The sequence below is a fragment of the Condylura cristata genome, unplaced genomic scaffold (genome assembly GCF_000260355.1).
Source record: "Condylura cristata isolate star-nosed mole 26May11 unplaced genomic scaffold, ConCri1.0 scaffold00004, whole genome shotgun sequence".
NCBI lineage: Eukaryota > Metazoa > Chordata > Mammalia > Eulipotyphla > Talpidae > Condylura > Condylura cristata.
Window position 1 is genome coordinate 70061864 of NW_004567105.1, and position 20357 is coordinate 70082220.

Sequence of the window (20357 nt, forward strand, 5' to 3'; positions counted from 1 at the left end):
ATGGAAAAGAGATCCCATGGATGATGGTGGAAATTATGGAGACTTTGGTATTGGGTGTGGAGTGATAACATGTATCTGAAATGGTGTGAACCTCTGCCCTGTAAGTCATACAGATGTTGTAAATCAACATTATATCAATAAAAAATACATTTCAAAAAGAAAATTCAAAAATGTTATGATAACTGATAGTTTCTATGCCAGGAAGAGACAATCATGCAACAGCTTTCCATAATATGGCCTATTTAAAATGGTGAGTTTATGTGCATTATTAAAAAAAAGAGAGAGAAACATTGTGTGGAAGATCCCAACATTTTAAATGGCAGTACCACACAAAATAATGAAATAATTAGAAATATTAAGGAGAATTTTCTTTAATATTGAGCACACACATACACACACACATTGATTTATCTATTTCAGGTACTACTTTCAAGCAAAGCAGCAGTACTAATACTAATTTGGATTACTCTCTGGAATAATATCATATGCCAGACTATATTCTTATCTAACCTAGCTCAACATATGTGTCCTTTTACATGTTAACTTAAAATAAAGCAGGATTTCATCATAGTTTATAGAAATTTAAGAATCATCTGTTCCATACCCAGTCTACACTGTTAACCTATCGTCTGTACATTACAAGTTCCAGATATAAATGCATTGTACATAATTAAAATTAAAGAATACTTAAATAATTCAGATTAAGTTGAATCATTAAAAGTCAATGCTTCTAAATTACACAAACATTCATTAGGCTTCTGTTATTTTCCAGGTTCTCTGCTAAGTCAAATAGGTTAAAAGTATGAACAAAACTCTACCCTTAACTTGAAAGAACTGGTGAGTTGAAAGAAGAGAAATATTTTTTGTGGCCAACATAGGTTATTTCTTTTCCAAATTTATTTCTCTTTTTCCCTAGGCATAAAATAAGATTCCATTTTTCAATTTCATTTTCAGTTAGATGTGACTGTATGACTAAATGTGGCCAGTGGGAATGAGAGGAAGCCAGATATGTTCTTTCATAGCCAACCAAGAGATGAAAATCCCTTGAAGGAATCTCCAGCTTGTCCCTCTATTGCAACTGCCAACTGAATATCAAGGCCTATGTTTATCTTGGCATCCAGCTGTTAAATATGGCAAAGGTTTATCAACTGACTCCCTTGAAAAATTATAAGACTGAGGTCCCCTGGCCTGGTACTTCCTTCTCTCCTCCCACATATTCCCTGCACTAAGTAAGTTTTACATGAGAAGCTAAATGCTTCTAAAGTGTTAAGTTATAAAGATACTAGCATTTATTCTTGAGAGCCTCGGTGTTTCCCTTAGATATGGACAAAGTTACATAAACCAGTTTTAATAATAACCAATGGATTGGCTGTAATTGATAAAAGCTTCATATGTTATTTGAAGAAAAGATACTTAAATTTTAGAATGGTAGGATCTTAATTTTCAGTTTCCTAATTTTCCTCCAAATTACACTCACTGAGCAGATAAGAGAAAGGGGTGTAACATATACATGAAGAGATTTGATGCTGTATGTCTACATCGTATTCAGTGTTATAATCCAATATTGCTGTAATGAGAGAAAGAAGAAAAGGAAACCCTATTGGTAAAGTAAGTAGCTGTGGTAGTAGCCTTGGTTAGTATCCTTGGTAGTATCCTTGGTTAGTAAAAGGTATTTAGAACATAAGTTCTCATGATTGAAATCCTCTTGAACCAGGTTATGATCTAAATCAAAAGTTTTCATGAATTTAAAAGTTGCCACTTAAATAAAAAGAGCAATGGTTTTTTTGGTTAAGAAGCCAAGAAAGATTATAGTCATGTCAACTTAGGCAAGATTCTCTAATAAGTGGGCAAGGAACACCCAATGCACTCAATAGTTCAAGTTTTTTCTAAAGGTGTAAGTAAAGCATCCACTGAGAGATACCATAAGAAAAACTACCTGGAAAATAAGAAATCCTGCAGAAAATGCTCATCATAAAGCAGAGGAAAAGCTGCAGATCACAATTCAACATGAAAAATAGTAACCAAAAAAAATTATGAACAATTTCATAAGAGAAACTGTACTGCAGGGGAAAAAAAAAAAAAGCTAGCAAAGAGGTGAGCAGATAACAAGTCAAAGAGGAGATGAAATGGAAACTGATAATAATTTAGGAAAGAAATGGACACAAAAGAAATTAAATAGTGAAATAAAGATTTTTTTTAAAAAAAACGACTCTGGACAAAGTAAATTTACCTCCAAAAACATTTGAAAAGACGAGTAGAATAGAAGCATGAAAAGAAAATGAAAAGAAGAAAGAGGAAAATGGCTTGGAGAAAAGAATATTAACATGTAAAGTAGACAAAACTCATAGTTGGGATCCCTCTAGGGAAAGTAATAAGTACAGAGAAAATTTAGAATTTAAAATTAAGAAAGTTTCCTGAAGAAAATATATATACTAATGTACATATTGTAAGGATACAATATATTCTAAAGGTAACTGGTGCACCAAAAGTCAACAGAAAAGTAATCCAAGCAAATGTGTTAAACATGAAATATAAAGAATCTTGTGGCCATCTAGGTACAAAGATTAGGTTATTCTTAAGAAAATAAAATGAATTGACTATCAGGCTTTAAAGAGATAACAGAGCAACAACATCTCAAGGTAATGGAGATAAAAGCTCAGCATGTTACATGCTTCTAAGTTTTAGTGGCTACAAGTCATTTGACTTTGCAAAGCTTCAGAAAATATTGTTGTAGGTGTGCCTTTTTGAGATCAGCTAAATGAACAGAATTTTCAGTGAATAATTGATGGTAAACATTGCATATATTTTACCATAGAGTTACATTGGGTAAAATATATTTTACCCATTTCTAAATTTCATAAAACAGAAAAATAAGGGACATTGCTGATGACTTTACATATCACCAAAATTTATAAATAGGTTATTTGCAAAAATATACTCTTGGATTGAATCACAAAGCAAACCACTACCTATGTTCTTTATACAAGAAACACACCTAAACCAAATTATTCATAGAGGATAAAAATTAATAGGTAAATCATTATAATGGGAAATTGCAAACTAAGAAAAATAAAAGACAGGACCATACTCTTAATATCAAATAAGCTAAACTTTAGACAAAAATATTGAATTCATCACAGCAAGTATCATATTTCTTGTTACAAAGAAAAATATTGTGGCAATCTGAATAATAATCCTGCCTCCATAGATGTCCTAATCTGGTATTTTAAAAACTTTGTGTATGTGATCAAGCTAGGATCTTGAGATAGAGAATTTAACCTGGATTTTCTGTATTGGCCCAGGTAATCACAAGGGTTCTTATAATAAGGATGCCCTGAGTTACATTCAGAAAGAGATGGAAAGATGGAGCAGAAGTCAGTGATGGGAGTCTGTAAATATGGAGAAAGAGGCCATGAGTCAAAAACTGTAAGGGACATTTTATAGCTGGAAAGGTAGCACAGATTTTTCTCCTAGAGCCTCCAGATGAAATATCTTTGTTAACAATTAGACTTTAGCCCTTTTAAATTTATTTTAAATTTCTTACATCTAGACCTATAGGAGAATAATTTTAAAAAAAAAAATCAGATTTGTGGTATTTTCTAATGCAGAAGCATTAGAAAATACTTATGATAGCATTATTTCATAAGGGAAGTTTAAAAATTTGATAAAGAGTCAAATATGTATCCAAAATAGATTTAATTTTAAAAACTGTATCAGTTGTAAATGAGAGGAGTTTCTGAAAAGTTTTGTCATGACCTGTGGTATCTACCTATGTTAAAGTATTCATGCTACCTAAAGGAAACTACAAATATAATGCAAACCTTATCAGAAGCCCAATAACACAAGTCATAGGAATTGAGAAAGTAATCCTAAACTTTGTATGAAACTACAAAAGACCTCAAAGAACAGCAATCCTGAGAGAAAAGACACATCACATGGCCTGTTTCCAGCCTATATTATAAAGCTATAGTTATCAAAAAAGTATGGTTTGGACATACAACAGGTATTTAAGGTAATGACACAGAATAGAAAGTCCAGAAATATAGACACTACATACATATGGTCAATTAAGTTTTTACAAAAACAAACAAACAAAAAAAAAAAAAAACTAAGACTATATAGTGGAGAAAGGACAGTCTCTTGAAGGAAAACCACTGAGCAAACTGTGCAGTCACATGCAAGAGACTGTAACTGAACCCCTATCTCACACCATACACGAAAGTCAACTCAAATAGATTAAAACTTTCATTATAAGACCTGAAACCATAAAATTCCTAAAAGAAAACATAGGCAGTAAACTCCTTGACATCAGTCCCATTAAAATTTCTTTGGGATTTGACTCTAAAAGCAAACCCCATAAAAACAAAAATAAATAAGTGGAAATATACCAAACTGAAAAGCTTCTGAACAGCAAAGGAAACCACCAGTGAAAAGGCAAGCTACTAAATGGGAGAAAATATGTGCAAATGATATATCACATAAGGAGTTCATAACTATATAAAAAATTCATAGAACTCAATAGTCAACTAGTAACCTAAAAATGAACAGAGTATAAAAACAGACACTTTCCCAAAAATGACACACAGATAGGTGAAATGGGGAAAGCAGTCAAAAAGTTCAGGCTTCCAAAAAATAAGTCCTAGGGATGTAATGCACAGCATGGTGACTATAGTTAATAATACTAAATTTTATATTTAAAAGATGCTAAAAAAGTAAATTTGTAGGGCCCTCCCTGGTGGTGCAACAGTTTAGGACACAATACTGCAAGCAAGCTGCAGCCGCTTCAGTGTGAGTTGGATCCCTGGCCCCAAAGGTGATCCATATGGCGCAGCAGATCTCTCCTGACGAGACCCCTGCTCCCCTCAGCATTGTATTTTGTCATTCGGCCTGTCCTGCTTCCCACTCTGTCTCTGGTAGATCCTTTCACTGTTCCTGCACCTCTGGCCTGTACCCCAGTTCTGTATGCATAAATAAATAAATCTTTAATAAAAAGGCAAATTTTAAAAAGTTCTCATCACAAGAGAAAACAATGTAAGTGGATGGTGATGGATGTAAGTTAGATATTGTGCTAATCATTTTGCAATATTTACATAAATCAAATTGTTATACTATATGTCTGAATTAATAAAATATTCCACCTCAATTTTTAAAAGGTAAAAATTAAATGAATACAGTGTTTTTTCCTGCAAAAACTGTATGCTAATTCTAAAGGAGGAGTGGGCGTTATGGATTATGGATTACCTGTGTGTCTACTAAATAATTTACTTTATAATATAAATAAAAATAAATCTATCACTAACAACAGTACTGAAAGGTATATCATTAAGGGTAATATAAGGTAGGATCCTGCTTCTCATAAAGGGAAACTAATTTTCCCCAACTTAAAAATAAGCAGAGCTAGACTTTAAACCTTATTCCCCTTCATCTAGCCAGTATCCTCACTTCCTGGGTTAGGGCAGCGGAAATGAAATTAAGCAAAATTAGGAATCACTGATGAAGCAACAACAAAAGAACTCTGGATTAGGAAGCACATGAATGCAAGTGTCACAAAATTCCACTGAAATAAACACAACTACTAGTATATTGCCACAGAAATAGCAAAGTCTATCATTCATTCACCTAATGCTTACACTGACATCATCAAGAAAAGCAAAAATGGAAGAGCTTCCATTTATCAAACTGGGAGGAGTGTTGTACACAGAACACACAGGATCCCTAAGAAGACCACAGGAACACTCTTTACTGAGCATACTGGGAACCACAGGAGAAAAGGTGGCAGGGCGAACCCCCAGAGTCTTCTGGAGACTCTCATCTAGTTGGCAAAGGTCACCTAGTATAAAAACTCAGAGGTGGCCCTCCCTGGCTCAGCAGGTTAAAGCACAGCACTAAGAAGCTAAAGCCACTTCTGCATGAGTTCGGTCCCCACCCCAGAGGTGATCCACATGGCATGGCAGACCTCTCCTGGCTCTCCCACTGTTCCCTTCAACAGTGTGCTTCATTGCTCTGCCTGTTCTGCTCCCCACTGTCTCTGGTGAAGCCTCTCACTGCCCTTGTTACCCCTAGCCTATACCCCAGTTCTGTATGCATAAATAAATAAATCTTTAAAATAAAACCTCAGGAGTATTTATTCCCTAGGTCCCTAGCCCCCCTGAAGCAGGTCTGTGCATGGAGGGGAGTGGGCTACCCTGTCAGTTTGGTGTCTTCCAAGGAACACAGAGCATTTGGAAAGGCAGCGACAGTGATGTCAGAGCAAACCAGAGAAGCAGTTTCACAAGAAGCCTCCCTCCAAATGCAGCTGTCTTCCTGGATCTCAAGGTTGGCAAAAAATATTTGCAGCACATTCTCATAACTGGGAAGTGATGGCCCCCCAATAACAAGCAGAAATTGGTAGAGGTGGAATTTAAAACAGTCTCTGCCTGACTCTAAGTTTCATGCTCTTTCTAATACTCTTCATTTTAAGCACCCCTGTCTCTATGCTATTTCTCCTTCCATTCTGATGTTCACACACAGAGCAAGGCGAACATGGGAAGGAAAAGAGAGGGAAACAGGAATACTTGCCCCTTCTGAAAAAAATTGTATCTAGTCCTAAGATTGTTCATGGCACAATCATTGTCACGTTCCCACACCCAGATGGAAAAACCAGGCAGAGAAAAAGGATTTAATTAAACTGAGCCTCAGTTTTCTCAAATTAAGGATGAGGATAATATTTAGTATTGCTTTTGGTTCTGGCTACTCTAAGCAAACTGGATGCTTGTTTGAAGAATTTTTGTAATTTACAGAATGAGGACAGAAACATGACCTACAAGGTTGTTTTCAACACCACAACTTCTGAAGGACCAGAATCAGTTGAGCTGTTTTCCTTAAATGAATCCAGAAAGAATCAGGATCATCTGCCAATGAAGTCTTTTCCCTTCTTTATACAGCAATGAAAACATTGCCTCTGGCCATTCCCTCCATTGTTTTATTTTAATTCCCCTAATTTTTTTAAGTTGATTGACATATGACAATTCTAATTATAGCTGTATCCTTGGTAACATCAGAAAATTGGTTATTTTAAGTTAATTTGTTATTGTAATTTTCATGACAATAGCCAAGGGTATATTTTAACTACTGTTTTTACTCTAAATCAATTAACAAATAAAAAATGTTTAAAGCCAACTGCCCTAGCCTGGAAAGCTGTTTCTGCTTCTTTCCATGCCTCTGTGACAAGTGTAATGAGTGACAGGGGACAGAGTCACTTGCCTTTCTGGGTTTAGCTACAAGAAGATTGTCTAGATCATTGGGTGAGGACAAGGTGACTCAAGGTCAATATTGTGCTGAAATGACAGTGGGCAGTTGACAGTTGTGTATCCAGATCCCGCCCGGGCCAGCCACCTTTAACTGGAGGGTGTGGACAATTAAAAGGTGAACTACATCCTCTCAAGATGCAAGTTTGGCGGTTAGTTCTTCCAGGTGGGATGAAGAGGCTGTCCATGAGACACAAACCAAAGCCCAACTGCTGGGGTCAAAATCCAGCATCTTCTCAGGGTTTACATAATGATACAGCAGAAGGAAAGAGGGACAGGAAGAAAAAAAGGAGGGAGTGTATTTATTTTCTTACTGTGAATAAACATCCTTACTACATTCTAGCCAGTAAGTCAAGATAGGTGAGGGCAGGATTCTATCTATGTTCTAATTTCCGGAACAGACAGATGTTCCCTTCATCACTCCCTAGCACAGAAGGATAAACATGTTTCAAACCTGGTCTGTCCCCAGGGAAAGGGGAGGTTCCAGGTTCCCTGCTCCATACTAAGGAAGTGAGGGAGAGTGAGGTAACTGAGCTGCAAGATGAATAGAAAGGATTGGGAGAAAGACTGAGAAGAGATGGAGCCTGGAGAAGGCATGAAGAATAGAGAGACAGGTGAAGAAGCAGCCACACTGGCTTCCTGGCCTCAGAATAGTACCAGGGACTTTAGGGAACAGGGAAAGAGACACTTGAAAGAGACAGAGATGTGGGAGAGACCTGTGGGAGGCTGACAATCTTGACTTGGATTTTGATTTTGCTCTTTTCCTTTCAAATTTGCCTGGCCCTTTTGCCCATTCAAAGGGGCCCCCTCCAGAAGACGACTTAGACTTGTGGCAAGCTTTGGGGGCCTTAGTGGTGGTCCTGCTTTGAGTCAACCCTGTTTGACTGGGCATTTACCCACAAGGGGATGAGTAACCTTAGTGTTTCACATTGAAACTACTTTAACTATATTCTTTGCCCCACTGCTCTTCTATCACACATTAATCATATTCAAGTTCTTTTCCTCTGAAGGTTTTATGTACCAAGAATAGGTTTGGTCTTTATGTGGTCAATGGCAAAATCCACTAAGAGAAGGCAAGTTTGGGGGACACCAGGGGGGGGGCCTTTACGCTGCCCGATAACATCACCTGTGAATCTGAATCTCTAGGGGAGAAAGTGAATGCGCAGAATTAGATGAGATCAGTCACCTGACTGCTGTGTGTGGGAGGAAGCCAAATGACAAAGCAGCAGCATCCCTGCAGGGGAGCAGAGCACAGGCAGCAAGGGACCTGCACCCCACCTGGATTAGCCCCAGCCTAGCTGGCTAAGCAGAAACTCCTGTAGGGCCATGAGAGTAGCACTTGCCCTCCATTAGTTCCCTCCTAACCCCTAACTCCACCTCTAACTACATCTAGGAAATACAGCAAAAGGGGTCAGAAAAAAGCCCCCTTTATCAGTTACTTGAGACAGAGTAGCTGGTGGCTGGGGGACAGAACCAGCATTGTTGATGAACAGTCTCAGATTTATTGATAAGTGAAATGATGTATCTGAATTGACTATTTGGTTATTAGTAGGGAAGGAGGATGCTAGAATGGTGTAAACATTTAATAAGGGTAACTGCCTGGGGGCAAACAGTTTTCTTGGTTAAGATAAATAGCAGAAGGCTATAGTGACGATCATCATGGTCTGACTCACAAAAATTAAGTGGCTATTGCTAATTGATCGTGATGTTGTATATGATGGGAGGGAAAGGGATGCTAAGCAGAATCTAAGGTTCCACTTAGACTTAGCACCTCTACACTGGGCCTAACTGAGGCAGCACTGAGCTACCTTGATAGGACCCCTTCACATTTGAGTTACTTCCCAGATGCAGACTTTTTCAAACTAAGAGAAAGCTGAATATCTTTGAGGGAGGATTCTGCAATAACCTAACAGGTATTTAACATAAATCTTCCTCCCAGCCTTCCCCAAAGGGCCTTGTACCCATTAACCAGGCTAAGTGGGCATTGAGTAAAGAGATTTATCCAGACTGGGGGAGGTGTGAGAAGTTCAATTTAAATCAAAGCTACTCCCTAGGGACCTAGAGTGTCATCTGAGCCATAGGAAATAATGAGGATTTTCTAGAGGCCAAATATTGAAGATATTTTGACCTGTGTGATCCCAGTTGGGCCTTTATCTATTATATATACATTTCCTTGGGTCCCAATAATAATTTGGATTAGTTACCCACACCTGTAATGTGACCCATGGAATAAGTTGTATTTGGGCAGTAAGGTGAATAAGAGATTCTAGAATTCCCTTTCTGTACCAAAATACTAAACCAAAAATATAATGGCATCCCTAGAGAAATCCCAGGAATATGTTCCACCATTCAAGCGATAAGTGTGAACTAGAAGTCATTCAAGAATCAAGAGATTTAGAGTATTGATTCTGCATACTTTTCTGTTTAACCTGCCAATTTGCCTAGTACAGGAGATGAATGAGTCCTTGAGGGTGACAACGAATGGTCATATATTTAATTAGGTAATGACTTCATTACAGCTGATTTGCTAGATACGGTCTGTTTACTTGGAGGAGAATAACATAATCTACAGCAGACAGTATGCTACTAATCTAACCAAGTATTAATCCTTACCCTAAAAAAAAAAAAATGCGACAACAGAATCCATTATTTTCACCTACTACAAAGAGTTAAACATTACCCTTAATAAAACATCATTATCTCAGTGTTCTTACCTGCTTCACAATTTACTTTGCAGGGACATTGATCTTTTCACCATCCCAGAATATGACAAGCCTGTTCATCACATTAGTAAGATTAGGACATAGGACAGCAAATGCTTTGGTGAGGAGATGAATCCCTTGAAAATACAGAAACCTTAATTTGGGGAATCCAATGATCTGGAGCATGTTGGCATGCTCTTAGGTGACAGATTCCTGAATCTTGATTTCTCTATTTATTAAGAAAGAGGTAAAGGTCTTTTGCATTTTACATGTAAAATATATCACAGCTGGTTGTGCATTCCCAATCTATTTCTCAGGTTATTAAAAGAATGTTTAGCTCTGGGGGAGCTGAAGAGCAAGAGGAATCTATCCAGATGATCCAGGTTGCTGAGCAAGCAGCTCTGCCACTTGGTTCTCAGTCGACTCCAGTATGCTTGAAATTCTGGTACATCGAGAGGTTGTCTAGAGGCTGTCACAACCCTGGTGGGAAAATTGGATTCCTTCAGATTGGATGGATAAAAATCCAGTGCCTTATTTACAAAGCACTGCTATCTGGTGAGTTACTCCTGCCTCATTTTATACTCTGGTTGATGTATATCTTCATGTTTATGCAAACTGAGGTAGACATCACAAACTGAGCATTATCTAGAAACTCCAAGTGAGTATTCCCTCTTTATCAAATGGAAAAGGTATAAATGGGATGAAACCCAAGCAGTTCCTAAAGCATAAGAAAGTTGCATGAGCAGATGGCATACACACAGCATGTCCTCTCTTGGCCTGCAGATGCCCCTATACCTAGCCACAGTGTTGAGTGAATGGGGAGTCCCTTATGAGTAGAGCAACTACAATTTATCATATCAACAGTGACATGTCTGAGCTGAAAAGTAGGCCTAACACAGACTAAAATAGGACTGACCTAGCCAAATAATTATGCATTTTTAACTCTATCACAGAGGTTTTTAACTGGGGCTAAGAATATTTGACAATACCTGAGACCTATCTGGTTGTAACAACTTGAGAGGAGGTATCCTATGGGCATCTAATTGATAGATATTTGGGATGCTGCTAAACATTCTAAATTGCACACACACTCAAAACTGTTCCCACAACCAAGAATTATTCTACCTAAAATACCAAGAGCACTGACATTGAGAAGCCCTTCTATATTTGAGTTGGGAAGAAAAATATAATTTATGAAAAGTTCCTTGTGATATGTTTAGTACCCAGTGAAAGGGAACAGCTATCACATTATGATTGCACTCAAAGGTGATAGGAAGATGTGAAAGAGTTTAGGAAAGGGAAAGACTCTGTATAGCAGAAGTTTGTTACAACTGAAAAGGAGATATGTCAAAATAATAATCCACAAAGATCTATGAATACAGGATCATATTCTTAGAATGAACAATGTTAGAAAACTTCTAACAAGTAGATTTGGAGTGAAATAAGTTAATGTACCACTTGTACTGAACCTCCAAGATCTCATTGCAGGAGAGCATCTTAATAAACACGATGGGGTCTTTCAATTCACCAAGTTCTATCAATATCCTTTTTAAGTTCCACATGAAAGCCTAAAGCCAGGACTATTGTGACAGAAATGGTGATCACAAACAGATTAAAAAAAATAAAATAGGTTTACTTCCTCAGACTCATTGTTGAGTAAATGATTCATTCTAATTTACTAATGGCCAAGAGACCTCAACATGACCCCATACTCTAAGAAGACCAGCTGGTGTCATGATAGCAAGATGAGTGCACTGGATTTCTTCAATCATAGGAAAACCAATAATTTGTTCTCATTCTCTATCATAGTTACATTGGACTTGTTCAATGCAAGGCTAAGTCAAAATTCTGTGACTACCACTGATTAACCATGAGACAATTTCAAGTACTCTGTGACTTATTTCCACATCTGTTAGTGATAGGTATGATTAATCTTTTCCTGTTAGTATTGGGGTTACCATTCAAAAAGCCTTATAACATTAAGTTGGCGTCACATACAATGAAGTCCATGGGATGTGCTTCCAGAAATAGTATGCCACATAAAATGTGGTCTACTAAAAAGTCAGTCACACCACCAGCTGGGAAATAACACCTTATAAATTCAGGCTACTGATCTAGAGGAAAAGGTTTATATTGTGAAGTAAAGATAAATATCTTGTGATTTTTTTCATAAAGTGGGAATAAATAAGCTCATAAATCAGGCAGTTCAAGAAGAAATGTCAATTCAAAGTGTTACATATAATACTGTATTATTCTATCTTTGTTTTTAAAAAGCCAGACATAACCTCTTGCTTATATAATTACATATATTATAATACATATAATGTTTTTTTCTTTCTTAGTTGAGTTTCTTTCCTAGTAAGCTACATATATAAAATGTATCCTTATGCCCATTTTTTAAATGACATTATTATACTTTATATCTTACTACTCTTTATTTCTCCATGGTACTTAGTAGAAAGTAGAGACTCTAAGTATATATATATATATATATATATATATATATAATTATAAATATATAATGTAATTATATATATATATAACAAATGCATAAATAAATAAGCAGCTAAGTTAGTAAATAATAAATAAAGATAAATCAGATATTCCTATTTGTTTAAATGTCCTTATAGGGAGTTTGCCTTATTTGTGAATGTTCCACACAAGTCAGAAATAACAATGCTAGAAGCCTTACTATAGAAAGAAGATAGTCACTTGATGTCACTGATTTTACTGTCCACTTCCATAGAAACATAGAAATGTACTGTGGAGGCTTTTACCACATTACATATTCATTGTGCTTGCATACAAATTTAAATATTTTAGTATAATCACAATGGCAATGACTGTGCAATAACATCATGCTAGTGCAATTAGAATGCAGGCTCTCATACCTCCACAACTTAGTATTGTTTTTTTCTCCTTCCTCCCTCCCTTCTCACTGTCTTAAGCAGCAACCAGCTTGGGGTGAGGAGATAATAATCATATAATATCACTCTTCTGAGGCCTATAAGGCATAGTTTTCCTCCTCCATGGCTTCAAGGAATCCACTTTACCTTGACATCCTTGGCAAATCAATATAGGGAAACTGGGCTCTTCCTAACCTTTGCCAGAGTAGAGTTTCAAACTTGAAGAAGAGACCCAAAACGTGGCTATTTCCCTATCCCAAATTGTTCTCAATGAGACATTTTGAACACATATTTAAAGGAGGATCACATTTTAAGAAATAGGCTGAAAGAATAAAAATCTTTGAGTAATTGTAGTGAAGTATGGAAAAGGAATTGGACCATAGTCACCAACCCAAAACTTAATGGCTGAAATGCAGAGATCTTTTTCTTTAGCTCCTACCTGTAGAGTCCAACAGTTTGGCTTAGGTCCATGCTTCACCTGGCTCTGTGCTCAGGCCTCAGCAATGACCGACTCTCTGGCTGCTCTCCAGCTGCCCAAGGATGTCCTCGGCAGGAGACCTGGGAGTCCTTCAGAAGATTCTCTAGACTTGCTCACATGGCTACTGGGAAGAATTCCAGAAGGGCTATTACAAACACACATAGCCTTGTGAGAACTGGAATGCAAGTGTTACTTTACCTTTGCTGTAGTCTATTGGTCAAAGCAAGTCACATAGTCAACTGAAGCTTCAGAGGAGGAAAATTAAATTTCTCACATTGATGGAAGGAGCTACAGTCATATTGCAAAGAACATGGCTTCAGGCAAAAGTAGAGGTAGTTTCTACAGTCTATTCCCTTTTGGGTTCACAGAGAAAGCAGATAAATTTATAGAGTATGAATGCCCATTGATAACTACAACATAAAGAGTCTCACTTTAATGAATAAATGAATGGAATCCGTTTAGAGTAAGAAGACTCTCATGTGACCAAATACTTGACCTTGAAGAATCTTTGACCTTATACAAGTTATTTAACTTCCCAGAGTTTCTTTATCACATTTAAATGGAGATAATGATAACATTTAGCTCACATGATTACTATGAAGTTAAGTGCGTTGATTTATGAGAAGTACTATAAAAATCTGTCAAATAGCAAGTCCAATATTAGTATAAGCAGTAAAATGTGGGCTTACAAGTGTTGACCCTGGAACCAGACTGTCAGGATTCTGTAACTACCACTGATTAACTTCTAACCATGAGACAATTCTATGTGCACTTTGACTTATTTCCACATCTGTAAGTGATAGGTATGATTACCCTTTTCCTGTTAGTAATGGGATTCCCCCTGAAACACTCTGTTAGAATTTGGTGACAAAGAATGCTAAGACCTAGTACAGTATTTGATGTATCTTTATTTGGAAAACGAGGATTTAGGCAAGTCACTTAGACTTTCTGTTTCCCCATGTGTTAAATAGGAATGTTTTCAACTTGATGACACAGAGTATAGTGGAAGCAATTAAACCACAGTAGTTACAGGTGCTGAGTGCTGAAAACCTGCTTTTTAGATAAATTTAGTTCTGAGTAAGACTTTACTGGAATGAAGCCTATTCTGGGACAGCTCTTTGCCACCAGGTGAAGAGGCTCACAAGTGCTAAAGGCTCTGATTGATAACAGGACAGCTTTAGTCTGGATGGCCCCTTCCCTTTCAGTAAAGGCAGTAAATTAAAACAGGCGAAGTCAAGTTTAGTGTCTGGTGGAGTTGGATTCCAATCTTTAATCCTACCTAGCTCCATGTGGCTTCTGCAAGTTACTAAAAACTTTCAGATAGAAAATTTTCACAATTTGAAAAATAAGGTCTGAGACGCTGGGTTTTTATTCAGGCTCCCTATACCTTTCAACATTTCTCAGTACTTCTAGTTTGAGCATCTCCCACATGTCCTGTGCCTGATAACTTGATCAGCTTTCAACTGACAGCTGAAATTCTTGATAAATAATTACTGTAAAAATCTAATGACCATTAGATGCCTCTTGGCCACATGACAATGCTCTCAATGCAAGGGCCCTCCTGACACATCTCTTTGTGCTTCCTAAGAGGGAAGACAAATGATGGAGCTGATGTGACTGAAGCCCAACTGAAGTATTTCATTCAAAGATTTATTTGTGTATGCACACAGAACTGGGGTACTGGATTAGACAGGAGAGATCTGCTGTACCATGTGGGTCACCCCCCTGGCCGGGGATCAAACCCATGCTGCAATGGCTTCAACCCATTGTTCCACCAGAGAGGGCCCCCAACTGATGTATTAATAACTAACTCTACTAGCTCTCCACTCAATTGCACCCACTTTCTGGTGAGTGCACCTAAACGGACATACTCTGTTGACTAAGTCTTAATGAAATGTCCCATCTCCTTCTCACTTCCTTATGTCCACACCCAACCAAAAGCTACTTCTCAAGTTTCCTAAAACACAAGGCCTTTGACTGAACCTCCCTAACACATGAGAAACTCCAAATGGATCCTAATGTGCTACAACAGCCCATAAGATGCCTTAGCCTGTTTCCTTACATTGCTGTTGGCATCAGCAAACTCAGACTTAAGAGAAAACTGGCTGATTATGAACATCCATCTAAAACTTTTGTTCCCTCCACAAATGACTTCTTCAGCAAAAAGTCTTGTTTTAGTTTCCATTTTTTACCTGTGAGTGGGGTGCAAAGAAATAGGTTGAAAGTCAAAAGCTGGATATGATGACATTACATGATTATCTTTACTGAAAAGGACTTTAACACTGATATTGATAAATGGCATGAATTTAAGTAAGATATCCCTGAAGTTTCTAATTGGGTTGACATGAAGCAAATTCAGTATATGTCCTGTTAAGTGGCAATAGTAAGTCCGATCCTATCTATGCATCATTATCTCTTTAGTGGAACTTTTCAATCCAATCTCCTTTGCTCAGGCTCTTGATTCCTTTCTCCTAGCTGTCCACAGTTTGCTTTTCTCAATAATTATATTAAATTAGATAAATTAGAGTCTAACCAAAACTAATTTTGCATAATATCCCAGCCCATTTGTGCAGAGTCTCTAAAAACCTCTAAGCTATTTCTCTAGGCAGTAGGGTAGCTAATTATTTACCCTCCCAGCAGCCTCCAAGGCACTTTCTGATCCTATGTTTAGAACAGAGAATGATTTCATTCGATTAGGAGAAAAAATGCCCACAGCTTTCCTAAGATAACATGAAAATTCCATCTATCCAAGGGGACAAAGTAATTTACTCTCTGCAGATTCCTTTGGATCCTGAAATAATGTGCAGTGATGCATAGTCACATGGTCATTATGCGCAGATTTCCTCATTTAGGAAATCAATTCTTAAGCATTAGGGATATGCAAATTCAATTATTCCTGAACTGCAGAATGATAATCATGCGCTGAAATCTGCATTAGCATACCCACGTGGAGCACGATCCTCCTTCCCCAGGGTCCTTTGCCACCTGTTGAATTAAAATGGTCTCATCCCTTGACATCCTTCGGGTTCTGCCTATACAGGGGCAGACTGACTTAACCTGTCGTCAGAGGAAGCTACAAAGTTACAACAGAGACTCATATCTCCGCAAAACACCAGAGAAGAGACAAAAACTGGAGCAAATGCTTAGCCAATCAGCCACCAGATATCCCTGAATAACGCACATTGGCAAACAAGGACCATTGAAATCTAATTAAGAAGTTTCTCTTCTGGCCCACTGGGGAGCTCACACTGACACAAGAACAGTGCTTAACTGGCGTGGTGCTTGCTAAGCAAACTTGTGGGAATTAAATTCTTACTTATTGTTCTTTTAAAATATTTCTGAACCACAGGGAAATTCTGTCGCATGAGTTAGGAGAAGCAGAAATGAATTTCATTCTCAATCTTAATCCACACAGAAGAAAAACAATTGGCATTGTATTCACCACGCCTCTCTCACTCAGAATCTTCCAAACGCTTGGGACGCTTACATACAGTGAGCTGATAGGTAAACACAGGCCATTTTACATTTCTTTGGCAAAGAATCATCCTTGTATGTTTTCCAGTGTCTGCCTCAACTCATTTCAGTTATAATATGTAACTCCCTAATGTTTGCTTCCAAATTGGTTTATCTCTTTTGCTTCTCCCACAAAGCAAGGTTGCCCCTCATTTCTCTGTTTTCCATAGCGATTCAAGGTGCTTCCTTTTCACCAGTGGTGAACTCTATACAAACAGCTCCTTCTGAATTTAAAGATTTGAATGACAATAAGGGTGGGGAGGGACAGGCAACCCCAATGCCCTTGAAGAGACTCTCCATGAACTAGCTCACATTTATCCTCAGGTGACGCATATGACTTCATTACACCCTCTGCCAGAAATCTACTCAAATGGCCTGTGGAGGATTTTACTGCTATTATGCAGTTATACTCTGTGGCTACTAAGATTTTTGAAGTAAGAAATAGTTTCTTATTAATCTTTGTATATCACCAGAATAGCACATATAAAGTGCTCAATCAACAGGCAATATTTCTGGAATTAAAAGGCATTATAAGCTTTATAAAGGTGTCCGATGGATATATCTACACACGCTCACTCATATGAAGGCTAAAATGATTAAGGTCATGGGCAGTCTATGTTCTTATTACAAAATGAAAATTCAGCTTCCTTAACAAATATTAACTGTGTGTGTATATATATACTTACATATATATATATATACACATAATCTATATTATAACACTATCATGTCTTCTTTGTAAATTTATACAAATACAAATTTAATATCACCTGCCTTTGACATATCAAAAGAGAATATTAAAATCTCATTTAGATTAGCATTAGAAAAGATCTGAGAAAGGCTTCTGACTTCTAATTTGTCCCAAGGTTTTTGAATCTTATAGTCTCCTCAGTCCTGTATTAAACTAATATTTTTTTTCTTTCACTACCCACCCCAAAGTAATTTTCCTTCCTCTCTCCTTCTAATGCAGCTGTAGTTCTCCCACGCTGCAGCCTTCATGTCCACCATCAGGTTTCTATTCACCATGCTATTTTTATATTCCATCATATCTTCAGGTCTGTGCAACCAAGTTTTCATACATTCCTTCAGAAATCTTCATTTCTCAAAAATTTATTATTATACAATTGCTGGAACCTTTAATGGAACATGCAGTGATGGTTTTTTGTTTTTGTTTTGTTTTTTACCCAAGCACACAAGTGAACTTTGTCTCTGTTAAAATTTTGTGTGCATTGTTTTCTCCGTGAGCAGCCTGTGGGTCCTCCCTGGTGTCACAATGGGTAAGGACACAGCACTTCAAGTTAGCCCCAGCCACTTCAGTGCAAGTTCGATCCCTGGCCCTGGCCCAGCAGTGACCCACATGGCGTGGCAGACCTCTCCTGACCAACCTGCTGCTCCCCTCAACAGTGTACTTCATCGATCTGCCTGTTCTGCTACCCACTCTGTCTCTGGTGAATCCTCTCACTGCCCCTGCACCTCTGTCCTGTACCTCAGTTCTGTATGCATACATAAATAAAAAATCTTTTAAAAAAATAAATAAAAAGGTAGCTTGCACAAGAGGTAGAGATGAAAAGTTATAAAATGACTTTTGTTATTAAAAACAGAAGAGCTTATAACAAAAGAATAGATGGAAGAGCTAGATTTTATTGCAAGGAAGAAAGAATTTCTGAGTTCCTTGAAATCTCTGGTAAACATACCTAAAGAGCATCTTGGTAGATAAGACCATAGACTTTCACCCTGTGGCTGGGGTAGGCAGAAGTGGACAGTGCTGTGGAGCAAACCCCTCACTTGAGGAAGGGTTGGGGAAGGAAGCTGAAGAATGAAATGGATCACTGAAGTGAAAAAAATATAAAACTTCTACAAAGACACAGGTGAATATTGTCTCAATTCTAGGATAGGTCGAGATTTCTTAGACAGAAGCCAACTAGCTCTAACCAACTAGAAAGTAAAATGAGAGCTTGATAAAGCAATCATACAGAAAGGGTTCTCATGTGGTTCCAAGCATGGGTTTCTGTGGTAGTTTGGAAGCCCAGAAGTCCCCATGTGACTCTTGATAGAGCAAGGCTTATACATGGCCTAACAGAAGTGTGTCCATGGGGAGGGGGAGAACACCAGACAACAGAGAAGCTGGAGCAAAGTGGGGTATATGGCCATGATGAGACACCTCTCTGTACCCCCCGAGGGTGTTACAGTGATGAGTTTAGCACAGAAAATTATTCATCACTGACTAAACTCAGAAGGCCAATCAATCTCCAGCTGCAGTAGATATAGGAGAACAAACACTTTATTCTGCAAACCATGGAATATTCAGGAAAAGGACCAGCCATGTTTTCAAAGCCAGGAAGCAAACTAGATGAGGCTCCTTAAGTCAAAAGGAAAGAAGGGCCACACATCATGTGGATCTGAAGCCCCCTGGGCCATACACTCCATGTAAAAATGCTAAAGAAATACACAGAATTTATGGAACGTATACAATATGAAAACCAAAACCCCGAGACAGCTATTCAGAGTTTACAATGCCTACAGAGAGATTGAGATTCCTGAGACAAAGGGTAGTTTCCCCCCCTTGGCTCCCTCAAATAGCTTGATGTCTAAAAGTAAGAACTCGGAATCAAATTGCTGCAGGTCAAGTCACTCACCTACAGTCCATCAGAAGCATTACCTGGTAAGTTACAGCACTATCATTATCTAAACAATAGAACTGTGTTAGTATCTATACCACAGGAGGTGCAATGACACAGTACCTGGCATATACTATGTGTCCCTTGAGTGTCAAGCATGGTAAAACTCACCCTGAATGGGGATTTTAAAATGTCAAAATCAGGGCCCTCCCTGGTGGCACAGAGGGTTAAAGCACAGCACTGTAAAGCTGGCCAAGGCCGTTCCGGTGCGAGTTCAATTCCTGCCCCAGAGGTGATCCACATGGCGCAGCAGACCTCTCCTGACCCGCCCACTGCTACCTCAGCAGTGTACTTCATTGACCTACCTGTTCTGCTCCCCACTCTGACTATGGTGGATCCTCTCACTGCCCCTGCCTGTATCTCTGTCCTGTGACCCAGTTCTATATGTATAAATAAATCAATCTTAAAAAAAAAGTCAAAGTCAAAGTCAGACTAGATGATTTGGAAGATGTCCTAAAGAAGGCAGTATAAACCGAGTATTGAAGGACACACTGAAAGTGATAAAAAGAAGACCTGTGTGGGGAACTACATCAGAGTCCAGACAGGCTGGAAGAAATGGTGTACCCACGGACCCAGGGAGGCAGGGCCAGGCCACAGACAGCTTTGATGCCTGTAGAGACTGACTTAAAATGAACTTGTGATTTGCAAGGATTAAATGGAAATGGAAGGCTTAATTCAGAATTATTGTTTGACACTCAAAAAGATCACTGGCTATTATTTTAAATGGTGTTTTTTCAATGATAGATCTGATTCTAGATTGATGCAGTAGATCCTGGCTGGCTTTATTTTTTTTT